Source organism: Manis pentadactyla, chromosome 7 (genome assembly GCF_030020395.1).
Source record: "Manis pentadactyla isolate mManPen7 chromosome 7, mManPen7.hap1, whole genome shotgun sequence".
Taxonomy (NCBI): Eukaryota; Metazoa; Chordata; class Mammalia; order Pholidota; family Manidae; genus Manis; species Manis pentadactyla.
In genome coordinates, this window is record NC_080025.1 from 2,909,457 (window position 1) to 2,928,737 (window position 19,281).

Genomic DNA, 19,281 nt, shown 5'->3' on the forward strand with positions numbered 1-19,281 from the left:
CCAGGATGAACGGATCCTCTATTTTTTTGAAGATCTCTTTGAACATACACCTTATTAACTATGGCAACCTATGAATTCATGAGGATATTCAGTTTGGAGGGTTTGAGCTCAAAACAGCAGAGCTTCGACCTCAGGACCCAGTCTAAGCCCACACTTGCAGTATGACTATATTTTACAGACAACTGACTTGGGACAAAAGAGAAAGGAAGAAATGATGTGCACCACTGGACAGTATCATTATGGCAACCATACTGGTGAACCTTATTCTTCACCTCTGATTAGAAGGAGGCAAGTTCCTCCACCTTAACCCCCTTCCTATTTCTACCACAGTGGGCAGTCTCAGATTCTGGCTGGGTGGGTATGAATAATGTACAGACAAGGAGGAGAAGAGATGGTTACCTTAACATGTGAAGCCAGCACTGGACCACATTAGATGGATACGAGGGTGTGTGTGTGGGTGAGTGTGTGGGTGGGAGTGTGTGTGCGGGAGTGCGTGTGTTCTGTTTTCTTGAGCTGGCTGCAAAAATGCTCCATCTGCTCCATCTGAGCTGTGCTCTGCAGATTGCACACGCCGACGACCACCGCCCACCATCTCATCCTGCGTGCCCTCCTGCAGTGCTATACTGCAGGCCCCTGTCTGCTGAACCTGGGCAGGCCCTGTGACACAGGGACATGGGGGAGGTGGCCCTGAGGCGGATGCAGGGCTGGCCCTCCACAGAACTGGGGGCATCTTCCTACCCCCGCCTCACACCTATTCTTTCTTGTCCCCTAAATGCAGCCGTCCTGCTATGAGAAACCCATGCCTCATGGGGAGGACAGAGTGGGCTGTGGGTCACATGCCCCAGATGATCCGGCAGCCACAGCCAGCAATGGCTGGCACAGATGTGAGTGTGCCACCGTGGGCACCCCGCCTTGGCCACCTTCAGAGGACACGGCCCCAACCACTTCCATCTGCAACCGCTGAGGGGCCTTAACCCAGAGCCCTTACACAGCCCACTGACCCACAGAACACAAGAGGGGGTAAACTGCTGCCTTAACACCTCACGTTTGATGTCACTAGTTACACAACGATAAAACAGAACCACGGAGAAGCCACCTGGCATTTCTGGAACATCTCCCTCGATCTGGAGAGGACCCCACATTCTAAGTGCTGTCTTTCCAAGGTAGAGTCCAAAAGCATGCATTTCTAGTTCCTTTGTGGGAAGGATGAGGTCACGATCTAGGTTCCTGTGTCCTACAGACATCTGGGCGAGGCGGGCAGCAGTAGGGAAGAGGCTGTGTGCGGCGCATCTCCTCTGGAGGGCCTGCAGCTGCGGGCCTGCTAAAGCGCTCACGGGCAGGCTGATGGCGCCCTGCGGCCTGGGATTGACAAATCAAGCCTCACGCGGAGGACCGAGCAATAGGCTGGTTTGCTGTTACGGTTCAGAGCGCCACCCCTTCCGTTTAACCCTTATGCATATCCCTTTGGCCATCCCAACAATTTTATGATTCACTTGGAAGCCTTTAAAAATGTTATTGCCCTTGTAACCAATTTAGAGCAAATCTTCTCCCATTGCTGTGAGCCTGTAAACTGTGTGTGGTCGACCTCGGTGTCCGGCGAAGGGGCCCCGTGTTCCTTCTGGAACTAGAGGGCACTGGTCAGAAGCATGCAAACGACACAGGCGGAGAGTGGGACGAGCTAACTTTCAAAGGAAAGCCGGTGGTGTGGACAGAAAGAGGGGATGACTGACGGGCAGGCGAACACAGCAGCTGTCCCGTGCATCGTGAATTGCACCTTCTGCCTATACTGATAAATAAATAATGGCCAGAGCCATTATGAGTGACAGCGTTCTTGTTCTGCAGATGCTATAAATCTGAACAGAATAAGCAATTCTTTGGTGAGATGACAGCAGAATCCATCTTCCCCCACTTCACCTACTCAGGGAGGGCAGAGCTTCAGCATTCTGCTTTCTGTGCTGCTGGAAGCATCAGTGATGTATGGAAATAGTAAGAAAAGCTGGGTCATGGGAACCAACTTAATATGGTCCTCCTCCCCTCAGATGTGGTTGGGTATTCCTGACATTGTGGCTAACCTTTCAAATGTGCTCTTCTTAATATTACAGATATTCAAAATGCCCATATTCTCTCATTGTTGTCTTACTCAAACCACTAAAAGAGCAGCAGATGCAACCTCCGGAGGAGAGGCAACTGGCAACAGCCTAAGACAGGGAGCTCATTTCTTTGCACGCTTGGCCGAAAGCTGCACTTCCAGCTTATGACGGAATTAAATGATGTCAGTTAAAACAGAAGGCTTACTTTAGGCGTGGGAAGCACAAGGATGCCGAGTGTTCATCCGCTGTCTGCCGCAACCTGGACTGGTTCCGAGTAAGAGAACCTCAGACCCAGAATCCAGAATGCACGACTGCAGATGGCTCAACAATCTACATTTGTACACAATTGTCATTAAGTTTCAATTAAGGAAAAATGGTCTAAAAACAGTGGAAATGTGTATCCCCTGCTTTCATGGACCAATCTTGCCACGAGCCTGTGGGAGCCCCAGCCTGAGATCACATGAAAACCTTGTAGGAGACAGGGAAGCGACCGTGCCAATATTCAGTTTTCAAGTGAAAAAAAAAAAAGCATGTATTAAATCTGTTTCACACCAAAAAATCAGCTTGATATTTATAAGCGATATACAGAAAATGAGTTACCGATGCCTAAGTAAATCTTCCTCTACCTTTGTATAACAAATCACAATTTTTTAGTCATCTTTTATATGCAACCTTATTTTAAAACCACTGTTTCTATAAAATACTTGTGGGTTATATGCAGATTTTTGACTGTGCAGGGGGGTCAGCCACTACCCCCCCCACTGTTCAAGTTTCAACTGTACACACACACACACACACACACACACACACACACAGAGGCTCATAAGAACCAAGGCAAGCTTGGAAACCACACAGTTGTGTTCTGACACAGACTTCAAGAGTCCCTCGGAGTTACAGCAGCCAAGACTGGGCAGAACCGGCAGGGAGGTGACAAAGGGGCCCCGTGGAACCGGACAGAGAGCCTGGGAACAGAATCACCCGTGTAATTTTTGACAAAGGTGCCAAAATAACCCAGCAGAGAAAGAAAAGTCTTTTTTAACAAACGATGCTAGGATACCTGGACACCCACTTAAAAAATGGAAAGACGAAACGGACCCGATTCACACCTTACATACAAATTAAGTCAAGGGGGATCAAAGACCTGACAGGAAAGATACAATCATAACAATTCAGAGAAAAAAATGTGGGAGAAAAATCCTCATGACCTGGGAGTGGGCCAACTTTTCTTAGACAGACCACAGCAATCAATGTGATAAACTTGACTTTCACTTGAAACAACGTAAGACTTCTATTCATCAAAAGGCACTGTTAAGAAAATGAAACAGCAAGTCACAGACAGGGAAAATAATTAAATAATTATAAAACACATACCGCTTAAATTTGACAAAGGACTAGTACCTTCAGGTAGATTTCAGAGCTTTTACAACATTAGTGTTTAGAAAAGTCACACAAACATAGAATGTGTAAAGTATCTGAACTGACGTTTTCCAAACAGAGACTTTATGGATGCCCCATAAACCCATGAAAATGCACACCCCAACATACGTCATCACAGAAACGCATATTAAAACTACGATGAAATACACGTCATTGGGACACCCCAAGAGAAAGACAAGATTCATGACAAAACGTTAACAAAGACAGAGAGCAAAATGGGATGCTCAGCATTGCTAGTTGGCGTGCCTGTGATGCTATATATAGCACTTTGAAAAAGGGCCTGGCAGTCTCCATAAATTAAAAATATATCTAACCTCACCCAGAAAGTCAACGCCTGGGTATTTACACAAGAGAAAGAAAATACAGAAACACACACACATGCACACACGCACTCACATACACACATTCCAAAATGTTTACAGCAACTCTGTCTATAAGGGCAAAGGCTATAAACAAACCAGGTTTCCTCATGCAGGGAATAAGCGCCCTGATCATATTCATGCAAAGCAATACTGACCACCAATCAGAAGCATGGAAGGCTGACACCCACACCTGGGTGGATAGCCAATGACTGTGTTCAATCCATTTCTTCATGGTGATTTTTGACAGGGTAGATTTAAGATTTTTGGATCTACCAATCTTGTTCTTACAAGTCCTCTCTCATCTCTCCTGTACACAGACATTCCCTGAACTGCTCCCAGGTCTACAGCTTCATTTTCCACACTTCCAAACCCATTTACAATGAAGTGTGGTGGAGAATCTGAGGGAAGATTTTAATTTCATGTTCTTCCAAATAATTACTATTCTTAGAATTATTAGAGTAACTAACTCTTCCTCTATTTACTGGTAAAAATATTATCACTTACAAAATTCTCATATAAGCTGTTTGCTGTGGGACTGCCCTCTTCTGCCCCTCTATTCATTTTCCTGTGACAATAAAAGTATTTAACTATGGTGTCGTTACAGCTCACTTGGCTTCTGACAGGAAAGTTTCTCATTTCTTCAGACTCAATGCTCGACTTTGTATGCTTTCAGATGAAGCAGTCGGCCACCATCATGTCATGTCCTTCAGTCATCTTTCTTTTTTAGTATCTATTTTCTTACCAACACCATTTAGAAGATACCTATTTTGTGACAACTGCTAATGTGGGCAAGATGACTAACATAGAGTGGCATGACTTAGAGATGTTTCGAACTCACTGAAACACAGCAAATTACAGATTTGGTCTTGTAGGTGTCTAATCATGCAGAAGTTTCAGGAATATAATTTAAAAATGTATATAGTAGGGACAGTTTTATAGCTGGGGTTGAGAATGCACAGATTCTAATTTTCTAATGGCTTTGTAATAAAAGAGTTACTTTGATTTTAGGGCTAAGAAGGATCTTAAAACTACTTAGTTCAAAATCTTCATGTTTTTGACAGGAAAACAGAGGTTCACATGCAGAATAGTATGGCTCATGTCCCGCCTCTTTGGTGAGGCTGAATCAAGCATGGGCCCCTTACTGGCTGACAGCCTTCAGCCCTCCCATCCGGCTACGCCAGGAAGCACGATGCCTCAGTGTGTGGTATATGCAGGCTGCATGGCTCTGAATTCCCATTAGGCTAAAGGCACCAGGAGAAAGCATAAGCCACCGAGGACAGCAGTTAGAATGCAAATACATTTCATCCGTCCAAAGGCAGGCATTTTAAAGGAAGTTCGTGCTCATTAACCAGATCATTCACCAGACCCACCGACAGAGCCCCACACTCACTGCTAACAGCAGCCACTCTCATGATGAAGGCGGCTGGGCCTCCATTAACTACTTGGCTGTCTCTGTAGTATCTGGAGATGGAAGACAGAGACAGACATTCCATCACCTAAAAATGCATTCTGAATATTTCTGAGAAACAATTGTTCAGTAGCTGAACTTCTAAATCTCTAAGGTTGTGCCACAGAGGGGAACTTTTCCATCAAAGACAAGTGCACACGGAGGGAATCACAAATGGCAAACTGGGAGAAAATTACAGCATTTGCTGAGATGAGTCTTCGAGAAAGTCATTTCCACAGAGAGGGCTTTGCCACATGGGAAGATCTGTCATTTCAAAATGCGAGATTTAACATGCAGTTTAAGAACTTCTGAACACGTCCTGGAAGTTTGCAATGTCACCTGCAGAATTGCAGTTACTCTTGGTGGAGAAAATGTTTTCTTTCTGCTATTGTAAAAAAAATGTTTCATTTTAGCTGTTAAAACGAAGGGTATTTTCATATACATTATTTTATACACTATTTGCAATTATACACACTTATATGTGGCAATGATGTAAACAAAGTTTTATATTTTGTTTTTCTTAAAAATGTTTTCATTTTTATAATCTCACTTAATCTACGCTCTTTGTAGTAACTCTTGGAGCCTGAATTTTACAGATGACCGCCTGAGGCCAATCAGATCTCGTCTGTTCTAGAATCACCATCCCATGGCTCATCTTTGCCTTGTTTGGTAGAGAAGGGAAAATCTGTGTTCTAAAGGAAAGGTAGAGATCCTCAGTGCTACAAGAAGAGACAGACGATACACCCAGGTAACTGTAGGAAATCATGTAGCTGCATAGATCTGATCGATCCATTTAACAACACAGAATTTCAGAGCTGGTGGAAATAGGGGAAAATGACTCCTCATCCTAGATTCTATCGACTTGACAATCTCGACTGCAGGCTGATTCTGAATGATTGTCTTTAGTGAGTTAAAAAAAAACTAAGCAGAAATGGAAACTGAATTCTTAATTGCATGATTACCTTTACTCCCTCTACATTGATTCCTCCCACCCCCAAGATATTGTAGAAGAATCCAGGATTTGTTCTAGATTATCTTTAGGAGAATCTTTAGGCGAGTTTGCAAACAGGCAAAGCCTCCAAATCACTAAGTTTCATGGTCACCAGATTATATACTATGGGTGAGAGAAAATGCATAGTACAGAAGGGCTGTAGGCTATAAAAGGCTTTAGGATTATGTACTTGATGTGTGTTGTATGTACACATATGTAAACATATATATTATTTATAATAAATGCTAACTCACTACAGGTACAATGTAGGGTGTTGGGAGATGAGGCAAAATTCATGAGGCCTTTAGCCTTTTTGGACAAACTTCTGCAGCCGTGATGGTGAACCTCAGATCTCAGCAGTAACCCACAGGAACGGGGGACTGTCCGGATCGTCTCTGCCTGATCTGCATCGCTAGCACACGGCCATGCCACGGGCGTCCCTCAGCCTGTATTTCTCTGAAATACTGCTTCCCATGACTGAAACTACAAAAGCCAATCAGAAGCCACGAAGGAGAGGACGTTACCTTGCGAATAACTGACTACAGCTGGAGGGCTGGGAGGCTGGCGGTCCAGCACGGTGCGTGACCTAGTTCTAGTGACCGTGCATACCAGGGCTTGAGAGTGGATCTTGATGTGACGTAAGGAGACGAACTAGCTCTTTTTTTCCCCTAAGGTTAACTGCTCTTGGCTACGGCAGAGCCGTGAATGAGAAGGGTAGCTGACAACAAATGTTTGAGAGGCTCAGGCTTTAAAATCCAATTTTAACTTGACTGGTGTCATTAAAATTGGAACCTCTGTTCCCACCCGTGTGAAGAGCTCTTCATAATGGATTAAGGCAGGGGGATGACATATGCATGAGAAGTAACTCACTGTTACAGCACACAAAATATATTTCCATTTACCATCTTGTATGCTCCTCACAACACTGTGGTGTGGTTCATGAGAAAGCGTTTCATAAAAGTCTATGCTCTGTCCACGTGCAGTGGACTCATCTGTGTGTGGGGACAGGCCAGTCCTGCCTGGGACTTTGTTGGGAGAAAAGTACTGTGGAATCCTGCCCCTCCTTGGAGAGATTTGGGGAACCAGTAGAGATGACATTTCTTATTAAAAATTGTGCAATAGGCTCTTTGTCTGGCATCTTACACAGTATAACTGAATTTCCCCGGGGAGCTCTGTGAAATGGGGTATCCTACCCATGTGATCAATAAATAACTCAAAACTCAAGAGAAAATGGTAGTCCCAGGATTGAAATGCAGGCTTCTCTGAGGAAAACAACCACAATATTTTCTTTCTATTATGCCATACATCTTCCTCAAAACAGGCTTGTTCTGATGGATTATGGTGCAACCATTTGGTAGAACCAGACGGTCAGAATGGCTGTGGCCACAGAGATGGGGATCCGACTACACGCGCCCTGGTCGGCTGAACATACTCCACACCCTGCTCACCCTCTCCCACGGACAGGACTTGTGGATGGAACTCTTAATTTACTATGGCTCCTGTAATTCCCCGACTCTCAACATCTATCGTTACTTTGGGTGGGAGTAAGGCTAAATTCAGTCATGAATAGATGGTTTTTATTTAATCAGATAATGAAAAGGATACATTTGGGGACAGAACACATGTTACAGTGACCCAAATTACTAATGCTACCTCATGTTTTTATAAGATACCATCTAATTTGCCATTATAATTCAAAGTAACCTTCATGTTCCCTGGTGGAGTACTGAAAATTACTGTAACTTATAATTTTATGGTAATTACAGTGAGAACTCACATAATTAGTGTAGCAAGATCACTGTTCTATTTATTTTCCCAAATGAATCACATCCCTACTAGGGGAAACTCCTGAAGTATGGGTTTAAAGCCTTAAGTGCTACCTATAGATTGGACAACATCTCAGTTACCATAGCCTGACCTTCTTTCTGTTTCCTTTCTGAAATATTCTCCTGACCAAACTGAGGAAAGGTCTAAGTTTCAAAGATATTCATCTAGAAAGTGGCTGTGCTTAGATACTCATGTTATCTAATGGAATGAAGAGAAACGCCTGGCATCCAAAACACTTGCACGTGCTAGGTCTCCAGTTTTTCATGCACATAGTATATTTATTCAACAAATTCCACTCTGAGCAAAGGATGCACCTGCTCCCCACTCCCTACCCTCCTGCTGGGATGGTGACACCTGCCACTCACCTACACTCCTTAGTCACACAATATGATGCCCCCTCACATTTACACTCTCTTAAAATGACTGCCTGTCTCAGTTTTCAGTAGCAGCTTTGGACTGCACCTCATCAGTGTCTCAAGTCCCCCTCTCCGTGCCCAGGGTCACTGCCTTAGCTCGGGCTCTTGGCACTTCAGGCTTGGCTCAAAGTCTCCCTGGCAACATGCACACCTGCAGAGATAATCACTCCATTCTTTGTGCCCAGGCATCTTACATATACCTTTAGGACAACAAAACCTGAAATCGTGTTGGCGAGGATGCAGGGAAATAAAACTTTCATATTCTGCTGGGGTGAACTTGAGCATGATTAGCATTTTGGAGAGAAATCTGGCAATACTGACTAGAGTTGAAGATAATTATATTTCACTGCTAGGAAATTCCACTTACCAGTTAGTTATTAAGAGTAACTCCTAGGAACCTGAACAAGGAGAAATGTATAAGGAAGTTCATGGCAGTATTGTTACTAGTATCAAAAATCATCCAGGGTCCTTTAGCAGAAAAATGTATAAATCAGTGCGTATTTTATACAATGTAATAGCGCCAGTTACAAGGTGTTGGCTACAAATTACTTTGTCAGCTTTGGTAATTAAAATAAACAGTATGGAGTAAGAAAAAATAAGTTGCAAATAGAAATAAAACTTAAATACTTGTAAATACAGCATCAAGTGACATTTTGAATAAACATGTAATAAATACAGAGAATATATACTGAGCTCTCATGTTGTGCCACCATTGTTCTAAGGACTTCCCTCCTGGGAGGGTGAGCATGGACTTCATGAGACTATTTCTCTATGGTAGGAGCCCCTGTGAGCCCCACACAAATTCATGCGGATGCCCTTTCATCCGGGCCCGAGCACCAGCCTCCTGTGTTCTGTGTGCCCACGTGCCCATGGTCTCCTGCAGATACCAGGGCACAGGACGCAGGGAGACCCTACTTGGAAATTCAGTTGTGAAATCTGGAAAGGCAGGTTATTTAATGTTTTGTGGGCAAACCATTGACTAATGTGAAGCAGGAGGCAGAAGATAAATTCCACCTTTTTTCTCCACACAGACTCCCTAGGGATGCCTCTTATTCTACTTCTTGGAGGATGATGCATTAAATCAAGCAAACAGTTGCAATTAGCAGCAGGTAATTAACCGGTTCTCCAACCCTTTCCCCTTGCCATGCCTCCTGCTCCTTGGCTGGCACTCCCTGGGGAGGGCCAGGGCAGGAGCTGGACACAGAGTCTTCTGGAGAAACTCAAGTGGAAGAGAAGTGGCTCACGACTGTCCCTAGGACACAGACTGCAGGGCTGGGGTTCTGCAGCTGGGGGCTTGAGTCTTGAGGTACATATAAAGCAAATTGCGGCATATACCTGGCAGGGACAGCTGCCGGCCTGTGGGTGCTGTAATCATGACGGCCTGGACCTGCAGGTGGTTGTGATGAGAAGTGGGGGGAAGGAAGCCCGGGTCGGCATGCGTGGCAGCTACGCACCTGAGCAGGGCGGGAGCCATGGAACGAGGAGGAGGCGGACCGAACTGGCTGGTACCAACCATGTCTGGAGTCTTTAATAGAGGAAATGACAGGCTTAGGGCCACCAACTCAAAGTGCACCATGGACCTCAAGGGACCTTTCACTACCACTTACAAGGATCCTCTCTCTGCAAAGCAGGCAGGACTCGTGCCCAGAGGCCGAGCAAAGCAGGCAGGACTCGTGCCCAGGATGGAGCTGTCAGCACAGTGGTGGGGCTGCCAGCAAGACGCACTGCAGGGCAGCCGCACTCCCACTGTCAGAAGCAGCCCTGCATGCGTGGACGGGAGGCCTAAGGCGGCGGGTTGGGGGCCAGCCCTGTGGCCGGCTGGGGATGGCTGCCGAGGCAGGGATGACCCTTTCTGCCCTTGTGTTCAGCCTGGGCTCTTCACTGCAAAACAACGGAATGGGAGCTGCTCACCCAGCCTCAGGGGCCAGCAAGGCACCCCCGCCAAGCTCTCTGCCACTGTCACAGCCGACAACAGGACTGAGCCTCTCTGGCTGAGTGTCTGGACCCGTGTGATGCTGCCCCTGCATCCTTCCTGAGGCAGCATGGAGATGACTAAGTCTGACGAAGCCCTTTGGGTTGGAATGACCATCTGAGTAAAGCCATTTCTGGTGGTTTTCATCCACGTCCCACCACATGCAGAAGCGGACACTTGCTGTGTGAAGGATGGCCATGTAGAGGTGGACGTACTGGCCGTCTCGGACAGGAATGCAGCACAATCCCTGACTCTCCGCCCACCCAGAGGAATGAGGTGGAAATACCCGTGTGCCCACACCGGCCTGGACCCCAGAGCCCAAGGGCAGCCCTGCTTTCCTGCCTTTCCTCCGCTACTGCCGTGAGCCAACCGGCTCTGCTTCTGGGAGAATAAGAGAAGCATGGAGGGGAGCCCCCCAGCCAAGCCACAGGACTTCACGAGAAGCACCCCAGTCCCAGCCATCGAGCTGAGCCAGACCAGACCAGCCAGATGCCTGCCAGTCAGCCTGCAGTGGGTCCTTCCCACCTAAGCCGCTGAGCTTGGGACAGTTGTGCCATGCAGCAGCGAGGAGGACACCACACGGCCACTCCCTCTTTTGACAGAGATTATATGACACACAACTGATGAGCATGAAATGTTTGAGAGCACAGCAGAGGTACAGGCGGTGAGTGTAAAGATGCATGGTTTATGTATCTGAGCACCAATAGAAAATTTTATAATATAATAAATAATAATGGAGACTAAATTATCTGTTTTCTTTATAAAAGATAATAAAATGAGGACCATATGAAAACTTTAAAGAGATTGTAAAATATGTGAAATATTACTAATGTGTATCAGGAATTTAATATATATTCAGGTGTGTTTATGGAAATGCCATCTCTTTCAAATTTACATTTTTTTCAGAATGCTTTTGTAAACTGCTTCATTGAGGTACGACTGCTGTAAAATAAACGGCACAAGTTGAATGTGATGTGTACAATTTAGTAAGTGTTGGTATGTGTACATATCATCACAATCAAAAAGTCCACATATCATATCTGTCATCTCAAAACCTTTCCTCACACCCTCCATAGACCCTGCCTACCCACGACCCCCTTTGCTAAGCAACCACTGATCTGCTCTCTATCGCTATTTCTTGGTCAAATTTTCTAGAATTTTTTTGTTAATGGAATAATCTGCTTGCTCCTTTTTCTCTGGCTTCTTTTGTTCAGCATGATTATTTTGACATGTATATGTGTTATTGTAGCGATGGTTCATTTCTTTTTCTTTTCCTCATAGATTTTTCTTTTGAGAAATATAAATGTTTATACATTGACCTTTGGGTGAACAGTTGGGCTGTTTCCAGCCTTTGGGAAACATGAATAGAGATGCTGTGCACCTTCATGAACCAGTCTTGGTCTGGACATATACTTCATCGCCCCTGGGCAAATACCTTGGAGGGCACTGAGTGGGTTTATGGTAGGTGTGTACTTAGCTTGTGAAGAAATTGCTGATCTGCTTTCCAAAGTGCTGGTGTCATTTCATATTCCCACCGGCACTGTGCAAGTTCCTGTTCCTGCCTGTTGTTGCCAAAACAGTGCGGACAGGCTTTCAGTAGCTGCTCTTTAGTCATTCTGATAGGTGAGTGGTCGTTTCTCATTGTGGCTTTAATTTGCATTTATCTAACATGACTAATGAGTTGAGCACCTGTTAAGCATAAAATCGCTACATGGATATCCTCTTTGGCGAGGCATCCATTCTAATCTTTTACCCATTTATATGTAAGGCTGTTTTCCTTATTATCAAGTTTTGATCATTATGCATTCTGGACACAAAATCCTTTATCATATGTTCGATTTGCAAACATTCTCTCCAGGTTTTTTTGCCTTGTCTTTGCATTTCCTAGCATACTATTATTAAGAGAAGAAGTTTTTGTTCTGAAAACTCCGATTTATCAATTTGTTCTATTACGGATCATCCTTTTCATGCTGTGCCTATATAATCTTTGCCTAACCTACAGTCACAAAGGGTTTCTCCTAATTTTCTCTGCCATATTTTATAGTTTAGGTCCCATATATTTTGAGTTAATACTTGTATATGGCACAAGGTGTTGCTTGATTTTGTCTTTTCATCTTACAAAGACTATCTTCTTTTTCACTGACCTGCTATTATTGTACTTTTATTAAATGTCAATAGATCATTCATGTGTGGGTATTTACCTGGAATTGCTATTTTGTTATTGATGAACTGTCTAGCTTAATGTCAACACTATACACTGTCTTGATTATTTATGTCTTATGGTAGTGTAAACTTTCCAACTTTGTTCTTTTTTTCAGTTATTTGATTATTTATTTGCATGTCCATATACATTTTTAAACTAACTCACCAATTTTTAACCAAGAAAATTCTGCTGCAATTTTTTTGGGATCATATCACATCTATTTATAGATCACTTTGAAAAAAACTGGCTTTCCACCTGAAGATGGCTAGTAATGAAGATGAGGTGAGCAGATGATATTTGGGGAGAATATGTGGTTCCTGTGACTAAGTTCTCTGAGAACAAACCCATTCATTTTCAGGAGTGTCAGCTCCGAAATGCTGAGACTACTGTTGACCCAGAATTCCCTCCATCGTGGACACCAGGCATGACTGAGATTCCACCGGTCACGTGCACACAGCAAGTATTTTCTTTAAGAACTGTGTGTGACAGAAGAGGAAGAGAGGTATCAGGCATGCGCCTGCTTAGCTAATGTTTACCTATTCCTGGTATCCTTCACAACAACAGTGAGGTAGAGCAAAGACAACGTCATGAAAATAAAATAAATAAGATACAACAAAGAAGAGATGAAGCGTCAGTTGCTCTATGCGCCTCAGGTCTTTTGTCATGATTTTCCAGCCATACGAGTACGTGAGCTTTGGGCTCCTTTCTGCTTATTTAAAAATATATTGTGAAACATTACTTCTATTAGTAAAAAGAGAAGGCGATGTTTTTCCAATTTCATGGATTATCTGTCCATATTATTTATAAATTTTGAACAGTGCATCTACCAGCTCAGCCACATGCCACGTCAAGGACCCTCTTGTACCACTGGTCCTCAGGGAGAGGCAGAAGTCCAAATTTGTCCATGATCATTTAGCACACCCCGAAATGTACTTTGGGAAAATTTATACCCAATTGAATATTTGACCATCCATGTCATACTGGCCAACTTTGTACATTGCCATTTAGGTTACTCCATTTTCAAAAAGTTCAGAATAGCCTCCCTGTTCTGTTAATTAAACTTGGGACATAGAAACATGAGCTAGAGGATTGGATAGAAAGCATTACCTATTCATTTACCTCCCAGCCTACAAAAATGAACAAAAAAATAAAAAATAATAAGAAAAGAACAACAAACACAGACGTTTTCCTACCCATCCAGGAATGTACACGCAGGGGTCTTCCAAAATTCTTTCTTCACAAAATTTTCAGAGATGTTAATAAAATTTGATATCAGTAGCACTCCTTTACAATTTTTTATATTAATCTGGTTTTACTCTACTTGTCTAACAATTGATGATTATGAAAGGTCCACGATTCAATATTTCACACCAGTTGCACTTTCCTACAAAAATCTTCACATCCACAGCACATGAAGGAAACCCTCATGGACCAGGTGAAGAACTGTCATGGGATAAACTAAGGAGTCAAGATTTCGAGGATGGGGCCAGCTCCCAAGTGGCATTCAGCTGTGAAATGTCCACATATCCACAGAGCAAGGAAAATGAATGACAGCACAGCCGGAAGGGAAGTGAGGAATAAAAAAACCTGGAAGGCGGGACCATGCCATTGACAAGACCGTGCTAAGATTATGACAGGGCACGACACAGATAACCAGAGCGCTGGGAGAGATGCGCCAGGACTGAGGGGAGGGTGAGTTTTATTCCCCAGCAGCACCGGGAACCTGGAACCACTGTCATTGCTACGCAGCCCGTGGGCAACGGCAGGTAGCCTGCTGGTTAGGAACAGATTCTCGTCCATACAGATCCAAATAGAAATTCTAGCCCCTTTTCTCCCTGTCCCAGGGGGATATTTTTAAAATTTAATTACTAATTCTCCAATCCATATAAAGTGATAAAACAGTACTCACCTAATATGCTTATTAACTTATCTAATAAATATTAAATAAGAACTACTTACAAGCCTGGGTGCTGAGCCTGGCCAACAGTAAGCACAGGTAGGTTAGCACCACAGACTCAATGGTTATGTCTCCCTCAAATTCCCACATGTTGAAACCTAATTAATCCCTCCTGGGATGGTGTCAGGAGGCGGGGCCTTAGGAGGTGATGGGTCATGAGGGCGGAGCCTCCCTGATGGGATCAGGGTCCTTATAAAAGGCACTCCAGAGAGCTTCCCGTTTCCACCACGTGAGGACTCAGTGGGAGGACAGATGTTTATGAAACAGGAATTAGGTTCCCACTAGACACCAAACGTACCAGCGCCTGGATCCTGGACTTCCAGCCTCCAGGGCGGTGAGAAATAAAATTGCTTATACGCCCCCCAGTCTATGGTGTTCAGTTACAGCAGCTCAAATGGCCTGAGACATCTGCCATTTGTCTTGGCCTGGTTCAGACGCAGAGACACAGTGGTCAGGAACGCTGCCCCGCATCCACCCCAAGGGACAGCCGCTGGGGTGCTCAAGCCAGGCTCTCACCCTGAGGTGAGGCGTGCACTCACTTTCTCACATCTCCCTCCATGTCCATCCCGGCTGAAGTCTGTGCTTGTCACTACACTGGTGCAGCAGACACCCTGACACAAACACGCATGATGCCCGAGTGACTGCACAGCCTGCGGAGGCTGCGGACCCACAGACCACCGCATCCCCCGGGCCCAGGGATGTGCGGCCGAGTGGCCAACAATGAGCAGTCATGGGAGGAAACCCAGCGTTGCCCAGAGCTGAGGCAGGAGACCACGAGATCAACAGCACAACTCAATACTTTGCAAACTGAGATGTTTCAAGGAACAAAAGAAAAAAATAAAAAAGACCTGTTAAGTGTCCTTCAAACATTCAAGATAATGTTGTCTATATACTACAAAAGAATGATACTATGAGTAAAGCTGGAATGTCATGACAGGTGGAGTAGTGAGAACCTGGTTTTCATGATTAACATCTCTGTAACATTAGATCTTTAGTATTGAAGCAGAGCATAAACATCACATGCATCCGGCTCGAACTGCCACCGCAGATCAGCACCCCAGGTTAAGAAACAGCCACAACCACAGCTCAGATATTTGCTCAAGCACTGCTTGAGATGTTGTAGTGAAGGTATTTCATTAGAGGTAACTAACATTTAAATCAATGGACTTAGGAGTTAGATAGGACAGATTACACTCCACCATGTGGGTGGGCCACATCCAGTCAGGTGAAGGCCTGGAGAGGAAAGACGGAGGTTCGCCGAGGAATGAGGCCTTCTGCTTCCAGAAGGCTCTAGACTGAGCAGGCCTGTCCTGCAGAGCTGGTACCCGTGAGCCCCCACAATCACGTGAGCCAACGCCTTAAAATAAAATCTCCCTCTTGCATTCAATAACACTATTTCCATCTATGTTAATGATGACTGCATTATGTCTTCTTTGAATGTAGTTTATGTGTAACCTGAGTTTATCCTTCAGCGCAGGTGAGGCCCTCCCACCCGCACCCACCTGCGCGGCTAACGCGGGCTGATGGGGAGATTCTCCTTGTCATTGTCATCGGGGCCCACGTGGAGGGGGCACCCATCTCACTGCACGTGCCCACTTACGAAGGCGAACTGCGCACTGCCTTTTAAAGTTTCTGCCCAGAAAGACTCTGTCACTTCTGTTCATATTTCATTGGCAGGCATACGATGACATTACCTCACTTAACTTCAGAGAAGATTGAGAAGTACAATCCTATCATACACCCAGAAGACAGAGAAATGGAGTTTGTGTGAGCAGCAGTAATAAAAAAGCAGCATGTGGCCTCCTGCACACACATAAGGCTCAGCACACGCCCGTCAGGGAGATGCTCCTGCCCTGCCACCACGGGACAGCGACAGCGCGAATCCCATCACGTCGCCTCTGGGGTCTCTGAACGGTGCACACGGTTCTCGAGCGGCACTCCCCTGTGGCCGCTCCTGACAGAGACCCTGAACCAGAATGAAATCGCCCTTGCACTCATATGACCTGTAATACGAGCACGAGTGAGATCCCCACACCAAACATTGCCTTCTGGGAAGGGGAACGCGGTGGGACCCGCATACACCACCGGCCCCCTGCACTTCCGAGCCGCCGCAGGGCAGATGCTGGCAGGCGGGGCACCGTCTCGGGCCATGTCTGGTCTTACCTGCAGGGGCCCGGCGTCTGCGCTCCGGCACAGCTCTTACCTTCCCATTTTTCTCCTCGGCCGCAGCTGCAGCAGACGTCGCAGGGCCTGCTCTCCCCGGCCCGCAGGCTTTCCAGTCCACCTCCTGCAGAGAGAACATTGGCATCCTGAGGGTCGCTTATGCACCGATTAGTCACAAACATTTTTGGAGACTTTGATTTCTTTGGCAATACAACTCTCCTAGGACAAAGCTTATTTCCTTGATTACAGTCAATCTTTACTATAGTTTTGTTTGTTTGTTTTGTTTTTTTATCTGGGACCCACAGCTTCCATTTTCTTTTGTTTATGGAGATCCCTCAGAAAGTAAACTACCAGTGCAGAGGGGTGCTTCCCCCTAAAAGGGGCAGAGATTTACCTCCCAGCTCTTACTTCAGAGAAAAAGCAAAACAAAACGAATGCTGAGTATGAGAGATAAACCAGAAGCAATTTTAGTAAATGAACGTGAAGAAACTAAATGTAGGCCAATTAATTTCTTGAAGAAGTAACATCAAATATCAATCCAAGTTCAATCGCCAGATTCCTAAGTAGTTTATTTCAGAGAAAGTGCTGCTAAAGACAATCAGGTGCATGAACTTTTATGATTTGAGAAATCATTTTCTTGGACAGTATTTGAATTTTAACTGATAGTGACAGACGAGTGTGACCACATTGAGATGACAAAAATATATTTATCTGAAGAACTGCCCAGGAGAGAACACAGAATTTTTGTGCAAAAAATGGATATGGAGTTGTAAGTCCGTTGTCCATGGATGTGGACTACACTAGCAGAATCACTCCAACTGGTGCTAGGCTTTCAGGGTTCCACTTTATGAAATTACATAATTAGTGGAGAAAATGTTCCATTATAATATTAGGAGAAAAGGAAACTAATGTTTTTCATACTGACATTTTTTTTTATTTGTAAAGGAGCTATTTATTTGCAAGGGGGAGACAAATGTGACACAATTTCCTACAATTTTATTACTTTTTAATGCATTTCAGAAAAAACCACTGGCTATTATGATTTAAATAATAAGCACATGTATGTTCATTTTCTTCAGTTTTCTTAAAATAGTAAATGTGAAATTGAATAAGGCATCTCTTAGGTTTTAAGTAATCTGTAATTTTAGCGGCAATGTAAAGTTATGAACACATTCAGGTGATTGTTTTACTCTGCAATGTAGAAAGGACAAATTTGATTAAAAATTGCCAACTTAATAATTTTCTTTAAAAAGTGTGTAATAAAAATACATAAATGACCAAATTGATTGGTCCTCAGTGTTTTGGGGACTTGGAATGTCGACATTCTTCTAGGAAAGTCTAAATACAGAGAGTTTGAGAATGTAATCAATTCCATGGTCAGTATGGCATTACGTTGAGTTTAAGTTTCACCAGCCCCAAACCATTCAGGAACTGTTAATAAATGTATCCCTTGTCATTCAGGCGAATGCATTTTAGATTTTATCCTAGAAATCAGGTACATGCATGTTTCCTTTTTAGATAGTTAATATTTATTTTTGAAATATCTGTGCAAAGAAAGCACTGTTGTAGAAAATATTTTACAATACATTATGAGAGAATTACTGATATTTTTATTGAAAAGAACAGTAAAATCTAAATTGGGCAGTAAAAAACAGAAAAGCCTTAAGCACTTATTCTTTTTCTATGTAATATTTTCTTTGAAATCCTCTAACAAAAATTATTTAAAATAGATTGATAAACTGTTTTCGATTACATTCTAATTTTGCACGTACTTACAATGTATACGGCTACACCTGGAGCAATTTCCTCTGAGAAATCTAGAAATTAGCTGAGTGACTCTTAAAACATCAGGCAAATGAGAAAACACATCAAACTCTCACCATAAAGTCTACTCCCAGCACAACACCACACAATCAAAGGAAACCCTGACTCTCAGCTCCCCCCTGAGGAGGCAAAAGGGTTTGAAGTGGGCATCTACCACCCCAGTGAAAACCAGGACAAGAGACGAGGAAGGTCATTATATGACACTAATAAAGGGGTCGGTCCAACAAGAGGATGTAGCATTTCTAAGTATTTATGCACCCAACATCAGAACACCTATGTACATAGAGCAAATATTAGCAGAGCTACAGGGAGAAACAGCAATACCAGAATAGCAGAGGACTTCGAATATCCACTTTCATTAATGGACAGACCATCCAGAAGGAACATCAGAAGGAAAACACTGGGCTTGAGGTATATTTAGGCCAAATGAGCTAACAGACATACACAGACTACTCCAACCAACAGCCAAAGACACAGGCTTTGTAAACAGTCTTGGAATATTTTTTTAGGATAGATCATATGGTAGGTCACAAAACAAGTCTTAATACTTTTAGGAAGATTAATATCACACCGAATACCTTTTCTGACCACA

At 44.1% G+C, this 19,281-nt stretch overlaps 1 non-coding gene across 1 annotated transcript; it reads left to right on the plus strand.

The window, feature by feature from the left end:
- Positions 1-13,763: 13,763 nt before the first annotated feature.
- LOC118918960 (small nucleolar RNA SNORA36 family) lies at positions 13,764-13,880 on the plus strand. Its single transcript, XR_005027323.1, has one exon. It is a non-coding gene; the product is annotated as a small nucleolar RNA SNORA36 family (small nucleolar RNA).
- The last annotated feature ends 5,401 nt before the right edge of the window (positions 13,881-19,281 follow it).